Here is a 16,461-nt window from a genome sequence, read left to right on the forward strand (position 1 = left end):
TAGTGATTCTAATCTGTCCCTGAGGATTAGAACCATACATTTCCTGATGGATAGAGCATTATAATTAAAACAGTAGAATACAAGTTCTAGTCCTGGCTTTGCCATCTTGGGCAGTATTAACCTCTGTGGAAATATATTATTTCTTCAATGAAACACAGTTATTGTTGCAACCAAGCTCTCAAATTATTTCTTCTCCAAGAACCTGGAATTCTAATTATCTCCTTCCAGAAAGAAATTAATGTCAAATTTTAGACATTAATATATGGTTTAAAATGTGAGAAATATAAATATTAATCTGATATTGTCTCTGACCTCTAAGAATTCATTAGCTAGTGTGAGAGGCTGAGAAAGACCACGAATTAACTTTATTTTTTTTTATTTCAAGATATTATGAGGATACAAACGAATTAACTTTAATACAGAGTTTCTTTGATACAAGTAAATCATGGAAAACAATGGCAGCCACCACTTGCCTTTTAAAAAGAAAAATTTTAACCTTATGAAGAAACTATGACTTGAGCTCGACCTCAAATAGGGGTGTTCTAGGTTAAAGAGCAGCATTTGCAAAAGTTCTGGAAAGTGCAGAGCATATTTGGGGAACAAGTAGTTTAGGTTGGCCACATTGATTGATACAAGAGATGAGAAGTTATGAAGGCTTCCAGGACCAGATTGTGAAGGGTCTTAAACACTAAGTGCTGATTCAGGTATAAAAGGAATATTAAAAGTTTGACAGTGATTTCAAAGTGCCTTGCATTTCACATTTTGAGAAATATTTGCCAGTTTCCCTCCAGGCTGCTTCCTGGGACAGTGATACAGGAAGGCTATAATTGGAAAAACCAGGAATCAAACTCAAGTCTGAACATAGAATCCATGAAGTCTTTCTTAACCATCACAACATACTGCCTCAGGTCTTTCATGTGTATTGTAATGAGAAAAATCCTTTCTACCTTATAAATTTTCTGTGATTAATTGTATGAGATTGTGCATGTATGATGTTTCACTGCATGCTCAATCCATATTAAGTTCTCAGTAAATTATATATTTCTGTCCTATTGTGCTCTCAATCTGGCAGCCTGTGTGCCTGTGTTCCCTCCAGCAATGCAAGCATGCAGACTCAGCAATTCTACCTGCACTGCTTAGTTAAACCCTGATTGACAGTCTCCATTACCTAGATTCTTAGTATAATTTCTCATTCTTCTCATTCAATTTAATTCAGTAGTTACTGAAAGCTCACTAGTGCTCAGCAGACCATGTAGAAGGCCCTGTGTTAGGTATAAGAGAATGCAAAGATGAATATGGCATACTCTTTGCATTCCAGAAGCCTGCAATCCAATAGTGGAAATAGTTGTATTCATAAATATCTAATATGAGGCAGTGTGGACATAGCTTTGACTGCCTGCTGGAGGCAGAGAAAGGGCAGAGGTGAAAATCTGATAGTTCTTTGCAGTTTAGTTTTTAATTAGGCCTAAGCATAGTGGCTGGTTTAAGTTATAAACATTTGCCAAAAAGTCTAAGGTACTTTGATTCAGAAATTACACATGAATTATAATCAAACTGCATCTTAGAAAATAGAGGAAAACATGTCTAATTGCTCAGTTTGTAAATTTTATCTGTCTTTCAATAACCACACAAAACAAAAACTGATTTATCAGTTGGACAATTATACTGCATTTTAACATGAGTATGTACAACATATTGAACTATATTTTATGGAATTCAGTAAATGAAAGTTTTATTACTTCCAATAAATCATCAAACAGTAACCCTTGCCAGTTTCTCTAAAGTTTCTTAACTCAGATCATTGCAGTTTTTACTTACTAAACACATCTATAAAAATGAAAATTTGTCTTGAGTATTCTTTTCATTAAGCATTATTTCTGTTTATTTCCTCAATTTGAAATAATTTGTTAAAGATTTTGGTTCTTTTTCATAGTATGGTCAAAATAGGAAAATTGAAAGTTACCAGAAGCCTAAAATTTTTAAAAAGTTTTTGCTAAAATTCTTGAATTCTTAATTGGCATACTTTTATCCTCTGTACAATTATGCAAGTCCCTGACTTACACTAGCTTATCTCCTAGAGAAAAATGAAACATATAACCATTATTTATTTATTATAGAATAATGAACATGTCTACAAAATATTATTATTGATTATGAAACACCCAGAAGCCAAATATTAAGTTCTTTTTAGTCATTTAATAGCTTTTATTTTCAAGTTAAAGGAACAGAATTATACTATGTTTACGTAACACCAAGATATTATAGTCAAACTGCTTGCATCTTTCATCACACTGCACTACCTCAGTGTTCTCATCTGTAAGGTAATAATATATACTGAGTAAAGCTAAATCTGGCTTCCATCCTTAATTAAGAAAGTGCTGTTATATGCAGCAAGATATATAACAAATGCCTTGCATTTCCCAATGCCCAGTGAAGACATAAATTCCTCACTGCCTGAATATTAATACTGGCACACAGGCACATAAGGACCAGAATCTTCATCACCAACTCATAATTTTTGATTGCTCATCGTTGGGAAGGTACTTTAACTAGGCACTCTAATGGGTACATACATAAGCAAACATGCTGATGATGTTGCTTTTACATCTGAGGATTCCATATGAGCAAAAGAAGCCTTAAGGAGATGACAAAGTAATGGAGAGGACAGCATTATATGAACTAAGGAAAATTACTGAACGTCAACAGACATAACTGAGTATTGGCCCTCAGATAGAAATCTCTATATATACTCTTCATACGAGAAACTTTTTTATGATACACAGAAAATAGGCTCTCTTTCTGTGAACAAAGATCATATTTACAACAGAACTGAGAGGGAACGGCTGAAATTGTTTGATAGCACTGAAAGAAATTCAAGGTCCAAGCTCTGGTAAAAATATCCTGAGGGTATTTTGAAGAAAGAATATTAAGATTACTAGACATCTACCCAAAGGAACAAAAGACATTCTATAAAAAAGACATCTGCACTAGAATGTTTGTAACAGCACAATTCACAATTTCAAAGATGTGGAAACAACCCAAGCCATCAATACATAAGTGGATTAATATAATGTGTTATATGTATACCATGGAGCTCTACTCAGCCACAGAAAAACAATGGTGATCTAGCACCTCTTGTATTCTCCTGGATGGAGCTGGAACCCATTCTACTAAGTGAAGTATCACAGGAATGGAAAAACAAGCATCACATGTACTCACCATCAAATTGGTATTAATTGATCAACACTTACGTGCACATATAGTAGTAACATTCATTGGGTGTCCGGCAGGTGGGAGAGGGGAGGAGGGGATGGGTATATTCACAACTAGTGGGTGCGGTGCGCACCATCTGGGGGGTGGACACACTTGAAGCTCTGACTCGGCTGGCACAAAGACAATATATGTAACTTAACCTAAACATTTGTACCCCTGCAATTAAAAAAAATGTAAAAAAAAAAAATTACAAACAACCACTCACACACACAAAAAAAAAAGACATATGACTTCTCTAGTAAATAGTGATGAAAATTTACTAATTATTGAGCTAGAAGATTATTGAACTTATGTTGACCATAAGAGTGATATTCACTCATTCAACAAATACTTATTGATCAAACTCCTATTGCAAAATACTGTTCTAGGTACTAGGGATAAGTCATAAACAAGAAAGATATTTCCTGCTTTCAAAAATAGCAATAAATGTAAACTAAATGAACAAAATCAAATTGTAGTAATATGCAGAAAATAAGAACATGTGATGTGATAGAGAGAGAGTGACTGGCCCATTATATTAAGTGAAGTATCCCAAGAATGGAAAACAAGCATCACATGTACTCACCAGAAAATTGGTTTCCCTGATCATCACCTAAATACACATCTGGGAAGGACACCAATCGGATATCAGACTGAGGTGGGGGGTGGGGGAGGGGATGGGTGTATGCCTACCAATGAGTGCATTGCGCACCCTTTGGGGAATGATAACACTTGAAGGTGCTGACTCGGGAAGGGGGGGTGGGGAGGGGAGGGATATATACCTACATGATGGGTGAAACGCTCACTGTCTGGGGAACAGACACGCCTGGAGCTTTGACTTGGGGGGACAGGCGGTACATGGGCAACGTATGCAACCTGAAATTCTTTTTTTTTTTTTTTTTTTTTTTTGTTGAGACAGAGTCTCGCTTTGTTGCCCAGGCTAGAGTGAGTGCTGTGGCGTCAGCTTAGCTCACAGCAACCTCAGACTCCTCGGCTTAAGCGATCCTACTGCCTCAGCCTCCCGAGTAGCTGGGACTACAGGCATGCGCCACTATGCCCAGCTAATTTTTTCTATATAGATTTTTTTTTAGTTGTCCATATAGTGTCTTTCTATTTTTAGTAGAGACGGGGTCTCCCTCTTGCTCAGGCTGGTCTCGAACTCCTGACCTTGAGCGATCCACCCGCCTCGGCCTCCCAGAGTGCTAGGATTACAGGCGTGAGCCACCGCGCCCGGCCTACAACCTGAAATTCTGTATCCCCCATAATAATAAGATGAAATAAAAAAAAAAAAAGAAAGGAAAAAAATAAAATAAAATAAAAATAAAATCAGTGCTAAGGCACAAATACGTTTGGGATAATCCAGAAGGAAAAAAACTGCCAGTCACTGGCACATGATGGGTGTGAAGGAAAAGAGTTGGAGAGGTAGGCAGAGGCTAGATTGTACAGAACTGCCCATAGGCCATGTAAGGAATTTGGGTTTTATTCTAAATATAATGCTAGCAATTAGAGACTTAAGCAGTAAAGGTGCTTTACTCTAGAGTCTTTGCCCCTAAATGCTCATGTATATATTTAATAGTTCGTTCTGACTGTAGTATTAGAACTCTGTGTTAAGGTGGTGGAGACAAAGGTAGAAAGAGTAATTGGAATAATTCAAGCAAGAAATGATGGTAAGGTAGAGTTGGGTATTAGCAGTAGAGATACTGTCAACGGGAAAGATTTAACGTCTATTTTGGAGTTAGAGCCACAGGAACTCATGTGGGTATTTGCCTGCTGGAGACAGTAGACCACATAAGACTTTTGCTGTTAATATAGATTATCTGTAAGGGTGGAGGAGTTGCCAGAAAACAAAATATTATACCCAGTTTTGAACAAAATCATAGTGTCTCTGTGGCAAAAATACTTTGGGTAGTTGTGATTATGATATTTCAAGGAGAAGAAAGGACATCAGAGAAAGATCCAGAAAAAGATAATAAACTGCTTAAGGACTAGAGATTTGTGAAATGATTGTGGTGGGGGAGGGGTGGAAAGCAAGGTCCAGGGAGTCAGGAGACTTGAGTTCTAAATCCAGCTCAGCTACTTATCCAAGGTGTAATTTTGAGGAATGAACTTCATTTTTCTAAAATTCTGTGTCCTCATTTGTAAAACAGGAGTGATATGGAAGAAGATTATATCTATAGTCACTAATAGATTAAAATTTTCATAACTCCTATTTTTTGCCTTGGAGAAATTATGGCTGAGAAATACATTATAAAATATTATAGAATTATGTTTTCTAACTGACTTTTTTATTGAACACAGAATATTTTAAACTTAGAAAAGCCTACAATTTTGAAAAGAGTAAATTTTATCCATTTCAAAGGCAATGCTCTTTTATTTAAGGAATAGTAACATTATGAAATATTTGCCTTGGGTATTGATGTACTTATCCATTCTCCAATTAGCAATTGATTTCCTATGCTCCAAAAATATAAAGATCTTTACATGGTTAGATAAAATTATGTAAAAGTGAATCATTACGTGGCCCTTACCACATACTGTAAGTGCTTTAGAAGTGTTAGTAAATTCTCAGGATGCACCTACAAGATAAGTGCTATTTTACACCCATTTCACAAATGAGAAAATGAGACACAGAGAAATTAAATAACTAGCTTGCCTAAGTTCACAGAGTTAATAAGTGGATGGGCCAATATTTGAATCCAGGGTATCTGGCTCTACAGTCTCTGCCCCTAAATGCTGTGTTATATCTGAGATTGATAAAAGACAAACTTTATGAGAATTTAGTATAGAGAAGCACTTCCTAGATTTCCATGATAAATTATTCTTCATGATCATGAGGAAAAGAACAGACACTCAAGTCCATAGAAAGGAATTATGGAAAATAAAAAAAAATTATAGCTCAATGACTTTTTATGCATTCAGCAGAGTTGATTGAATAAACAGCATACAATACAGATTTGCTGACTGAATCCACACTAGACTAGGTTTTAAGGGGATACACTTAAACAGGCATTTTGTCTACTAATCTTTAAGATCAGTTGATTAAAGTGGTTTAAAAGATATGATCTTCCTAAAGTATAAAGGGAGAAGGGGCAAAATGTTTGTTGGATATGTTTTAGAACTATCTACCAGGTTTATATTTTTTCTTAAAATTACACATAAAAATTGGGCATTATGAGTTTGTGACTGTTGTAAATCTTGGACTTCAGTTCACCAATTAGCTGACCACAAAATTATATTTACTTGTTTCAAAAAAGCACCTTTATTCTGTTGAGTTGGAAAGGCTTCTTTCTTCTGGATTCCCTTTATTGAACAAAGCAAGCCTAGCCCATTGTTTTTGTTTTCCTTTTGTTTGATTTTCTATGAGGGAATATAAAAGTTAAAAATATTGAGTATGAATTTCTTAATGAAATCAGACATCACAAAACTTAAAACATAAATTTGTTGAATCCTAAATTGCCTTTTCTGGATTACATAAGATAGAATATGTTTATTGAATATAGCATTATACTATACATTTTAAATTCTATTTGTTGGAAACAGCAATTCGTTTATGACATACAATTGACCCTTAAACAACACAGATTTGAACAGTGCAGTTCCACTTATTTTTCCCAACCAAACTAAGAATGAAAATCCAGTATTCACAGGATGGAAACCCCATGTATATGGAGGGTTGATTTTTGTATTCATAGGTTCTTCGGGGTTGCCTCCAGATTTTCATGTATGCAGGGGTCCTGGAATGAGTCCCCCACATATATGGGGGGGACTGTACATGATTGGAATATTTGGTGAGCCATTACAGCTATTTTCCTAGCTATTTTGGGTACAGGAGAGTTTCTTTCTTGGCATTGTGGGATGTTTTGGACTTATTGACCTTAGGGAGTTGCATATAGTGAGCTAGACACCATGCTAAATGCATTACATAAATTATATTATGCACCACCGCAACAGGTATATACTATTCTCATATCCATTTTACAGAAGAGTCAATTCAGACTTTCAGGGGTTAATTAACTTACCTAAGGCAATATGTTTCAACCAACAGGACTTCATTTAAGATTTCTATATCAAAAGCCCCAATCTTATCCCAAAAAAACATGGTTAACATCTTTAAGAATATATTTATATATAAATATATTTAATAGTTAAGTCTAAACTTCACTTAAAATTTGTCTTGTGCTTTTCTCTCAGTCTCATGAAACACTATTTTAAAAACCCTTTTCTTTACAATGCCAGTTTTTTCTGGTCTCACCTCCATCACTCTTGCTTAATTGATATGTTTCTTGTCTGGATCAATGCCTTGGTCTCCTGCTTGGTCTCCTTGTTTCTTGTCTCACATCTCTTTAGCAAATTTCGTACACTATCAGCAGAGTTCACTTGAAATAAACCTTTTCTCCCTAGTTTAAAAGCTTCTGTCTTCTTTAGAATAAATATGAAATTCTTTAGACTGTCTTAAAAGACTCTTGCTAAAGAATACCCCCATTAACTACTTTATATTGTCCTTTTTTCCACTAGCCACCCTTCATTTTATACAACTTTATTTCCTCTTTGTATATAGAATTTGTGATACTTATTTTCATTTCCACATCCTTTTTACTCATTCTTCGGATTCTAACTTTCTGTAGAAAAGTTCCCATTAAAGTACCCCATCTTGAGGCAAAAAAGCTGATTTGAGCTACTCCACCCGATATTAATGTGTTTTTGTTGAAACTCCAAGCGTTTATCATCTATACCACTTAGGAGTTATGTAATATCATTGTATCTAATGTTATCTGATAAGCTGAGATTTTTACTCCTTATTTCTTCAGAGGCTAGGTCTTAAAGAAACTGTACCCCCTACTTCTCTATTATATGCTGAATGAGTAATAACTACAATTCATTATGGGTTTACCAAAGTTATTCCACTTGAGAATAATCAAAGATGATTGTACTTGAAAATGTAGTATTAGCTAAACAGTTCTTGCAAAAGGACTGTTATTTTTATATTAATGCTTCAGTTTGTAAAGGTGCAAGAAATGAAAATTATATATGCATTCAAATTAAAATATGTAATCAAACATGAGAGCTGAATATATTCATCAATATGGCAGTTTGAGACAAAAGTTCTAAAATTGCAGGCTTCAACATAAAAGTGTGCATTACAATTTACAAATAACTTTCAAAATAGTCAGAATTTGAATATGATATTTCTTTGATAATGGATATAGTAAAATGTTATGTTAATTCCACATGTCTTTTTCAAGTGTTCTTATCTCCTTGAAGCTGTATCAGAATGTAATTTAGCAATATTGATTGAATATAAAAACTTTGGTTTTATAAGCCAAAGAATACAAAGACCACTTATTTAGTTATTCATTTAGCAAATATTTATTAAACACCCAATATGTGCTAAGCATTGTCTTAGAGGATGAATAAACACCTAATATGTACTAAGGACTATTTTAGAAGATGAAATTTTAGTACAAAAATAGTTGCTTTTCACAAGTGCTCATATTCTGGTGTTGAGATGGTCAAAAAATCCAACCACTGTGAAACAATCAAATACCTGTGTAATGGAGGGATGTGAAATATGCAGTTAGAACAGAGGAGAGACAAAAAAAATTATGTATGCTGATAATGCAATTGCTTTGGTCCAATAACTTATTTTACTTTAGTGACTAGAGTATGTCTCAACTTAAGGAAATATGATATAAAAATATATGAAATAGATCAACTAGAGAGTTTGGAGTTGCATAAAAGATCCTGCTAAGAATTCCTCTACTATGTTTAAAAAATATTTATATATGCATGGACATATGTAAAAAAGATTTACACAAAATTTGTATGTATACAGCTTCTGATTAATAGGATGGATTTATAGCTCTGTAATAGAAAAACTGTCATTATGGTTTCAGGTTTTCCAATAGAAACACTTATTATAATTTCATGAAATGCTATAACTGGTTTTACAGAAGAACTCATGCTTGCTATGATAATTGGATTATTCAAGCACCAGCTTACAGATGATCTGCCTAAGTACAAAATAGTCATTGGGAAATTCAAGCTTGGACCAATAGCATTACTATATGGAATGGCTCTATATGTGTGCAACTAGATATGAGCCAAATCAAGAAACCAAATGCTGATCAGACACATCACATCTGTAAAACCTGCATGTCCTAGTTTCTGCTGATTACACAGCCGTATAGATTTGTTGCGAGCAATGCATTGAAAGTTCTGAATCCTGAGTGTCTGCTGTTGCTGCATACAGCATTTCACCCTTGGATGTGGCCTTGTGATCCATGAGACTCTGTCATAGTCAAACCATGCTGAATCAATATAGATACTCGTACTGGATGGAAGATGCTGTTCCAGTTTACTTGGATTCAATATTTATGCAACATTCCAATGAAATGTACAGCAAGATTTTGGTAAACTATTTTAAAATGTTAATAGAAAGGTGGTAAATGAAATACTATTATTTAGGTACACCCATTAGTTGGTATTCAACATAAAAACCCTAATTGCAATAATGAACACACAATAAAACTGAAAACATCATTATGAAATTCAAGCACTAGAGTTTTACTGTCAAATAGAGGGCTATTTATGGAAGAAATACATTGGAATCACCCATTAACTTTTAAACAATGATACAAGTAATCATTTTGAGCTTGTATGATAAATATGAGCATATATTATCTGAATACATACTCCTGGAGAAGATGGATTAGATAAAAAAAATTTTGAAATTTTAAGTCATATTGTATCATATTATTTTTTATAATTTTTAAGAAAAACAGTGAGTATTTTGAACATCTGCTTTGCTAGGTTTTATTCTATAATATTCTCACATAATTTTGCCTAATAAATATATTGATTAAATATGTATAAAAGCAATCATACACTTATATTTGGGCCCCTGCTCTGTCTGCAGTATTGTTCTAGTACAATGGTCTATACTGTAATATTAAGTAATTTACAGTGGAATTGAGAAAACATGTCTTTATATGAAATAAGAAATAACAGGTATCAAAATGTGGGATGCGTATGATAATTGCAATGGCAGAATGGTAGGTTACAGAAAAAGACATAGATGTAGTAAGTATTGCCATGAATTTCTTCATATGTTAATCATACACAAACATACACACACCCCTATATATGTATATACATGTCTATATGCATGTTTTTGTATATGCATATATTTTTATATAATGACAACATACAGTACCAAAGTTTGGGCTTAAGAATCAGAGACTGACTTGCTTATATATCATCTCTGTAAACTTGAGGAACTATTATAGCCTTCATTTCCTCATCTGTGAAATGAGGATATTAATGCCCACATCACTGGGTTTTTGTAAGACTTAAATATAATAAATATGTAAAACACCAATTTGTAATTAACAATAAATTGTGATTATTATAATGATGACCAACATGCTTGATAACTTTCCATAAAAACATATGCTTTCCTTGCTCAGTAAAAATTTTATAGTTATAATTTAATAATTTTTACATTGGTTTCTATACTATCCAGCTACAGAAATGCCACAAATACATGACAGTGGGATATTCACAATTGTCAGATTGTAGAACAGATTGTAAATTCATTGCTAAGCCAGCAGAAGATATGGTTGTCAAAGTTTCCTAAGAGGCAGAGTATATGATACTTTAAGCAGTGATGAATGAGTTTGGTCAAAATGTTCAAATAATGTGTACAATCCATTTAATGATAATTGTATTCTTCTATTCTCAGTTGAAAGATAAAATAAGTCTTACTTTTTTCATAAAACAATTTTATGAAATATAAGTTGTGGAATACAGTTTTATAATTTTAATGGTCTGAATAAAACTATATTAGTTTTGCCTGTTACAAAAAAAGAACATAATTAAGAGAATATAATACCATTAGATAAAACCATATCGTCAATTAAATACCACCAAAGAGTGTTTTTATTATAACAGTTATTTATAATCCAAATACTATCATCAATTTTTCTTTAAAACTGTTGTTCACTCCATCACTGCCCTATATTGCAAAATGAGCATAGTGATCCAAATATAAAGGGTAACTAATATATTTTGAGAAGTCAGAGTATAGATTAGAACAGACCCAAGCCTTAACTTTTGGCTCTTACCTATGACCTTGAGCAAATGTTCCAGTTACCCAGTATTACACAAGAAACCAGGCTGCAATTTAGTGACTTAAAACAACACCAATCATTTATTTTGCTCATAAGTCTGTAATTTGAGCAAGGCTGGCAAGGACAGCTCAGCTCTTCCCCATGCAGCATCAGCTGAGGTGGCCGGACTGGGAGCTGGAGAATTCACATTCCAGATAGCTCCCTCCCCTGTCTGGCCAATTGGTGCTGGTTGTCAACTGGGAGCTCCTCCAGAGCTGTGAGCCAAGCGCCTAAGTTCTTCTCCACATGGTCCTCTCCATGGCTGCTTGGCCTTGCTCCTGGCACAGTGGGTAGTTTCTAAAAGTAACCATCTTAAAGAAGCAGACAGAATCTCTATCACCTTTTATGACCTAGCCTTGGAAGTCACCTCAACTATAGTCACAAGCATACTGGGTTCGAAAGGAGGGAACATAGACCTAACGTTTTTGTGGAAACAGTGTCTATGAGATATTGTCAGAATAACATATGGTTTGGAAGATACTGGTGGGGCCATTTTTTGGAAAACACAATCTGCCACAGCACGCTACTTAATATCACTTAGCTTCAGTTCCCTCATCTAAATAATAAAATGCTAGACACCCTTTTGATTAGTTGACACATGTTACATTTATTAAACCCTCACAACAGCCCCTGAATTAGGTGCTACCTTTTATTCCCATTGTCTCCATCATTCCTGGTTTGCAGATGGCTGTCTTCTCCTTGGATCCTCACATGTAAAAGAGCAGAGAGGAGAGCTGAGTCTGTTCAATCTCTTACAGGCCCTAATCCCATTCATGAAGGCTCCATCCTCATGGCCTAATCACCCCCTAAAGTCCCTACCTTCAAATACCATCACACTGGGGATTTAGGCTTCAACAATCAAATTTTGGGGCAACACATACACTCAGTCTATAGCACAGATTTACAGATGAGAAACTGATGCACAGAAAAATAAGTTAGCTGACAAGTTGTATGCAAAGTGCTTAGCAAAACACCTAGTTCATTCTGAATGCTCAATAATTATAAACGGCTTTACTGGAGCTATTATTTCTAATACACCTTAGAGTGAAACACTGGGTGTTTTCTCTTTGAATGTATTTTTCTTTATTCATAAAAGTAAATTCATTTTGGTTTTTGTAGTATGCAAGGAAGGGATAATGAAAGAAAAGTTAGAAACTTTCATAATTGGATATTTAGAAAAAAATAGTGAAATAGGAATACAAATCTCTGCTTTGAGGATAAAAAGCTAAACAGTACCTCATTTCATGGTATTTAGGAATAAGGTGATAAATATATTTACCAAGTACAGTTTTTATTAATAAAAGTAGTGCTAAATATGAAGAAAGTAGTATTAATGTATGCTTAAGTATGGTTACCAAAATAAACCTGGGAAGATAAAATTAAATAAAAATCACATTAGGGCCAGGCATGGTAGCTCACACCTGTAATCCTAGCACTCTGAGAGGCCAAGGCGGGAGGATCACTTGAGCTCAGGAATTTGAGCCAGCCTGAGCAAGAGTGAGGACCCTGTCTCTACAAAAAAAGAAAAAAAAAATCACATGAGAAGAATGTTGGAACACTTAAAGAGTGATCTGTATTTATAGAAACAATATGGTTAGCATTTTATTGTGCCAGTATTATTACCATATTATATTCAAAATGATAATTAAAAAATAAAAATTGGGCCTAATCCTAAAAACTCTTGAAATAAACCTTGGTCTCCATACCTTATCTTAACTTGCAGAATAGAAATCTATACCTTATTCTCACACTAGAAACAGCTTTAGAATTTTAACGTTGCTTGTCACCAGCCTCAGACTATGAAAGTGTTTATGATTTTATTTTCCAAATAATGTCCCATTATTGACATTTGTCCATCTCTTGAATGAATGTACTTTCTTCAGATTATCTTTAAAATACAAATTATGAATCTATAAATGAGAAAAGATGGTGAAAGATAAAACTAATTTAATACATTCACTATATGCTTATTAATGGCAACTTACCTGGGTTTGCCAGTGTGTGTGTGTGTGTGTGTGTGTGTGTATAGTGTGTATGTATATATATGAGAGGTCTTCCAAAAGTTTATGGAAAATGCATATTATGAAAAAAAACTATACATGTATTTCAAAATTGCTTTGCACCTAAATAAATTTGTACTAACTTGTTAACATGTCAGGACAGGATCTAGTTTGTGACACTAAGAAAGATATCAGTTGGAAAAGAGCCTTTATTGGGGCAATATGAATTTCTAAAATTGAAGCAAGAACAAACATCAAATTTATGGGAAATCTTGGGTGGAAAAATGGTGGAATCATTGGAGCTTTATGAAAAGTTTATAGGGACAGTACTCCAAAGAAATTAGCAGTTTACATTAGCTTTCTTTCTGTAAGTCCTAAGAACAATACCATCTGCTTATGATTGACAGTGTTTTGAGAAAGTTAGCCAAAAGTTTAGCAGAAAACTATCCAACAAAACTTCACCAAAATCTCTCTTTACCACAACAATTCTCCTGCTCATTCTTCTCATCAAAGAAGGGCAATTTTGTGGGAAATCATTAGGTATCCACCTTACAGTTCTGACACGGCTCCTTCTGACATCTTTTTGTTTCCTAAACTTTAAAAAAATAATCTATAAAGAGTGCCCATTTTTCTTTAGTTAATAATGTAAAAAAGACTGCATCGATACAGTTAAATTCCTAGAACCCTCTGTTTTTAGGAATGGATTAAATAGGTGAAATTATCACTTACAAAACTGTCTTGAATTTAAAGAAGCTTATGTTAAGAAACAAAGTTTATATTTTTTATTTTTATCTTTTAATTCTGTTTTTCCACAAACCTTTTGAAGTGTATCTGTGTGTGTGTGTGTATCCCTGTTTTTTATTAGTAGGTTCTTCTGAAGAAACAAAATCTCTCTCCTGTGTGCTTATTTACTGGTAAGGTATAGGGTTATTTTTCTTATCTTTTTTATTTTTAAATTCCTTAATCTTCTCTGCCTTCTCTAATTACATGACAACAAAATTTACTGCACAACAGAATCTAGGAGAACAATGCCTTTGCCAATTTCTTAAATTTCTTTTATGAATTCTATTATCTTGAGAAATAATGCAGATCACATATTTTACTGATAAGTCATTCAGGTTTATCTAAACTTACAGACTATTGAACACCAATGAGGGAGAAACAGTCAATTATATTAATATCAGTTCCTATCACACAAGATGAAATTTAATATTTCATCAAATGGTGAGAACTGCACAGCATGATATGCCGACTAGGATTTCTCATGATTCTTTGTCTTCCAGTTCTCTGATAATAAGAAAAAGCCTAAAAAACATGGCTAGCAATATATAGCCTAACCAATGTTTAAAATAAAGTGTGTATAGAACAGGGTATTCATTTGTTGATTTTTGTTTTAGCAGAGATATACTTTGTGTGTGTGTGTGTGTGTCTGTGTCTGTGTGACTTAAAGTACTCTTCCACTGTATTTCAGTCAATACTTCAATATGCTGATTTCAGTTTTCCGGGGATGATGAAATTTCAAACATCTATAAGAAAAATTATAACATATATACTTCATTAGTATGAGCAATATTTCCATCACTATACTCATATGGAGTGTGCCTTTAATACTTTTCTCTTTAATGTTTTTCTGTAAAAATTTACTTTGACTTTTATATGTATGATATCTGTCACTGTTATTTTAAACAATCACTTATGTTTCCTCAAATTATAAACATATTTTTGAAATATAAAACTGTATGTTTTAATTTAGATCATTTACCATATAATTTTGTGAGAATATTTATGTGTTATATTTTATAGATCTACCATTTCTAAATCACATTGTCTATATTCTTCTAGCATTCTTACTACTTTTATCAGTGGGTACTTGGCAACAGAAAATCTAGAAATAATTTCACTAGTCTTTCATGAATAAGAATTTGTTTGTAATTCAATGATTTCCAACTGATTATATGTGCTCTACTTTTATGATCAGAAATTTAGGAAGGTGTGAGCTTTGTGTTAAACAGTTGATTAAACATGTAAGTTTATCTTCAATTCCCTATGAACACTTCACTAATAAGAGTAAGGGTATATAAAGATGGAAAACAATTATTTTCTTGACTATATATACATATTTTAAGTTGGAATTGTTGACTATGTTATCATATATTGTCTTGTAGTTATGATACATTATACTGTGTGAAGATTAAACATAGTAATTAAATACTTTTTAAAGTATACTTTTAAAGAATATTTTAATTATGAAAATGTCAGGTGGGTTAATTATACATTATTTATATACTCTGAATTTCCACAGTTTTAGAAAAATATTTTGATGGTTAAGTCTTTGACTTGATTAACCATGTAGTATTAATTTACCAGCAAATTTGAGAAGAGACTTTATATTCATGTACCACCACTTCCTATTGATATTGATATTAAATAACCAACTTCTTAATAGTAATTTTACCTTACAGAATTGATAAATTTTCTTCTCATGAATTACTAAATCATTTATAAAAATATTTTAGGATCAAACATAAACTATAAAAAATACATTTATAGAATGCACAAAAGAAAATTTAGCCACTAAGAAAGGTATTTAAGACACCAGCACCAAACTGGGATTTCCTCCTTCAGTACTCAGAAGGACTGAGAGAGAAGTAGAATGTAAATGCATTTTGAACACTATGATTCAATTATTTAATGTCTCCCCAGAACTACACAAAATCATCTCCCTTATTGCCAATTATAGACATCCCCACACTTAGGAAAGCACTGATACTTTGTGTGTGCACGCGTGTGTGTGCATATATATGCTTGAGGTATGCCTTTAAAAATTAATGACATCAGTTAAAATATAAAGTCATAGTTGTGTTACTAACTCTGAATTACTAATTTCATTTATTAATGTTGATATATATTGACTTCTCTGTGTATGTGTGACACTGAACTCTGAGATCAAAAGTGTGCATAAATTAAAATATATTGTACATGTAAAAATAAAAGAACTATAGCAATAATAACCTAAAAAATTGTTTTTCCCCTTTTTTTAC

At 33.3% G+C, this 16,461-nt stretch overlaps 1 protein-coding gene across 1 annotated transcript in view; it reads left to right on the plus strand.

The window, feature by feature from the left end:
• EPHA6 (EPH receptor A6) overlaps window positions 1–16,461 on the plus strand; it is an 884,686-nt gene that overhangs the window by 346,616 nt on the left and 521,609 nt on the right. The gene's annotated exons all lie outside the window — the stretch shown is intronic.

The sequence above is a fragment of the Eulemur rufifrons genome, chromosome 7 (genome assembly GCF_041146395.1).
Source record: "Eulemur rufifrons isolate Redbay chromosome 7, OSU_ERuf_1, whole genome shotgun sequence".
NCBI classification, from domain to species: domain Eukaryota; kingdom Metazoa; phylum Chordata; class Mammalia; order Primates; family Lemuridae; genus Eulemur; species Eulemur rufifrons.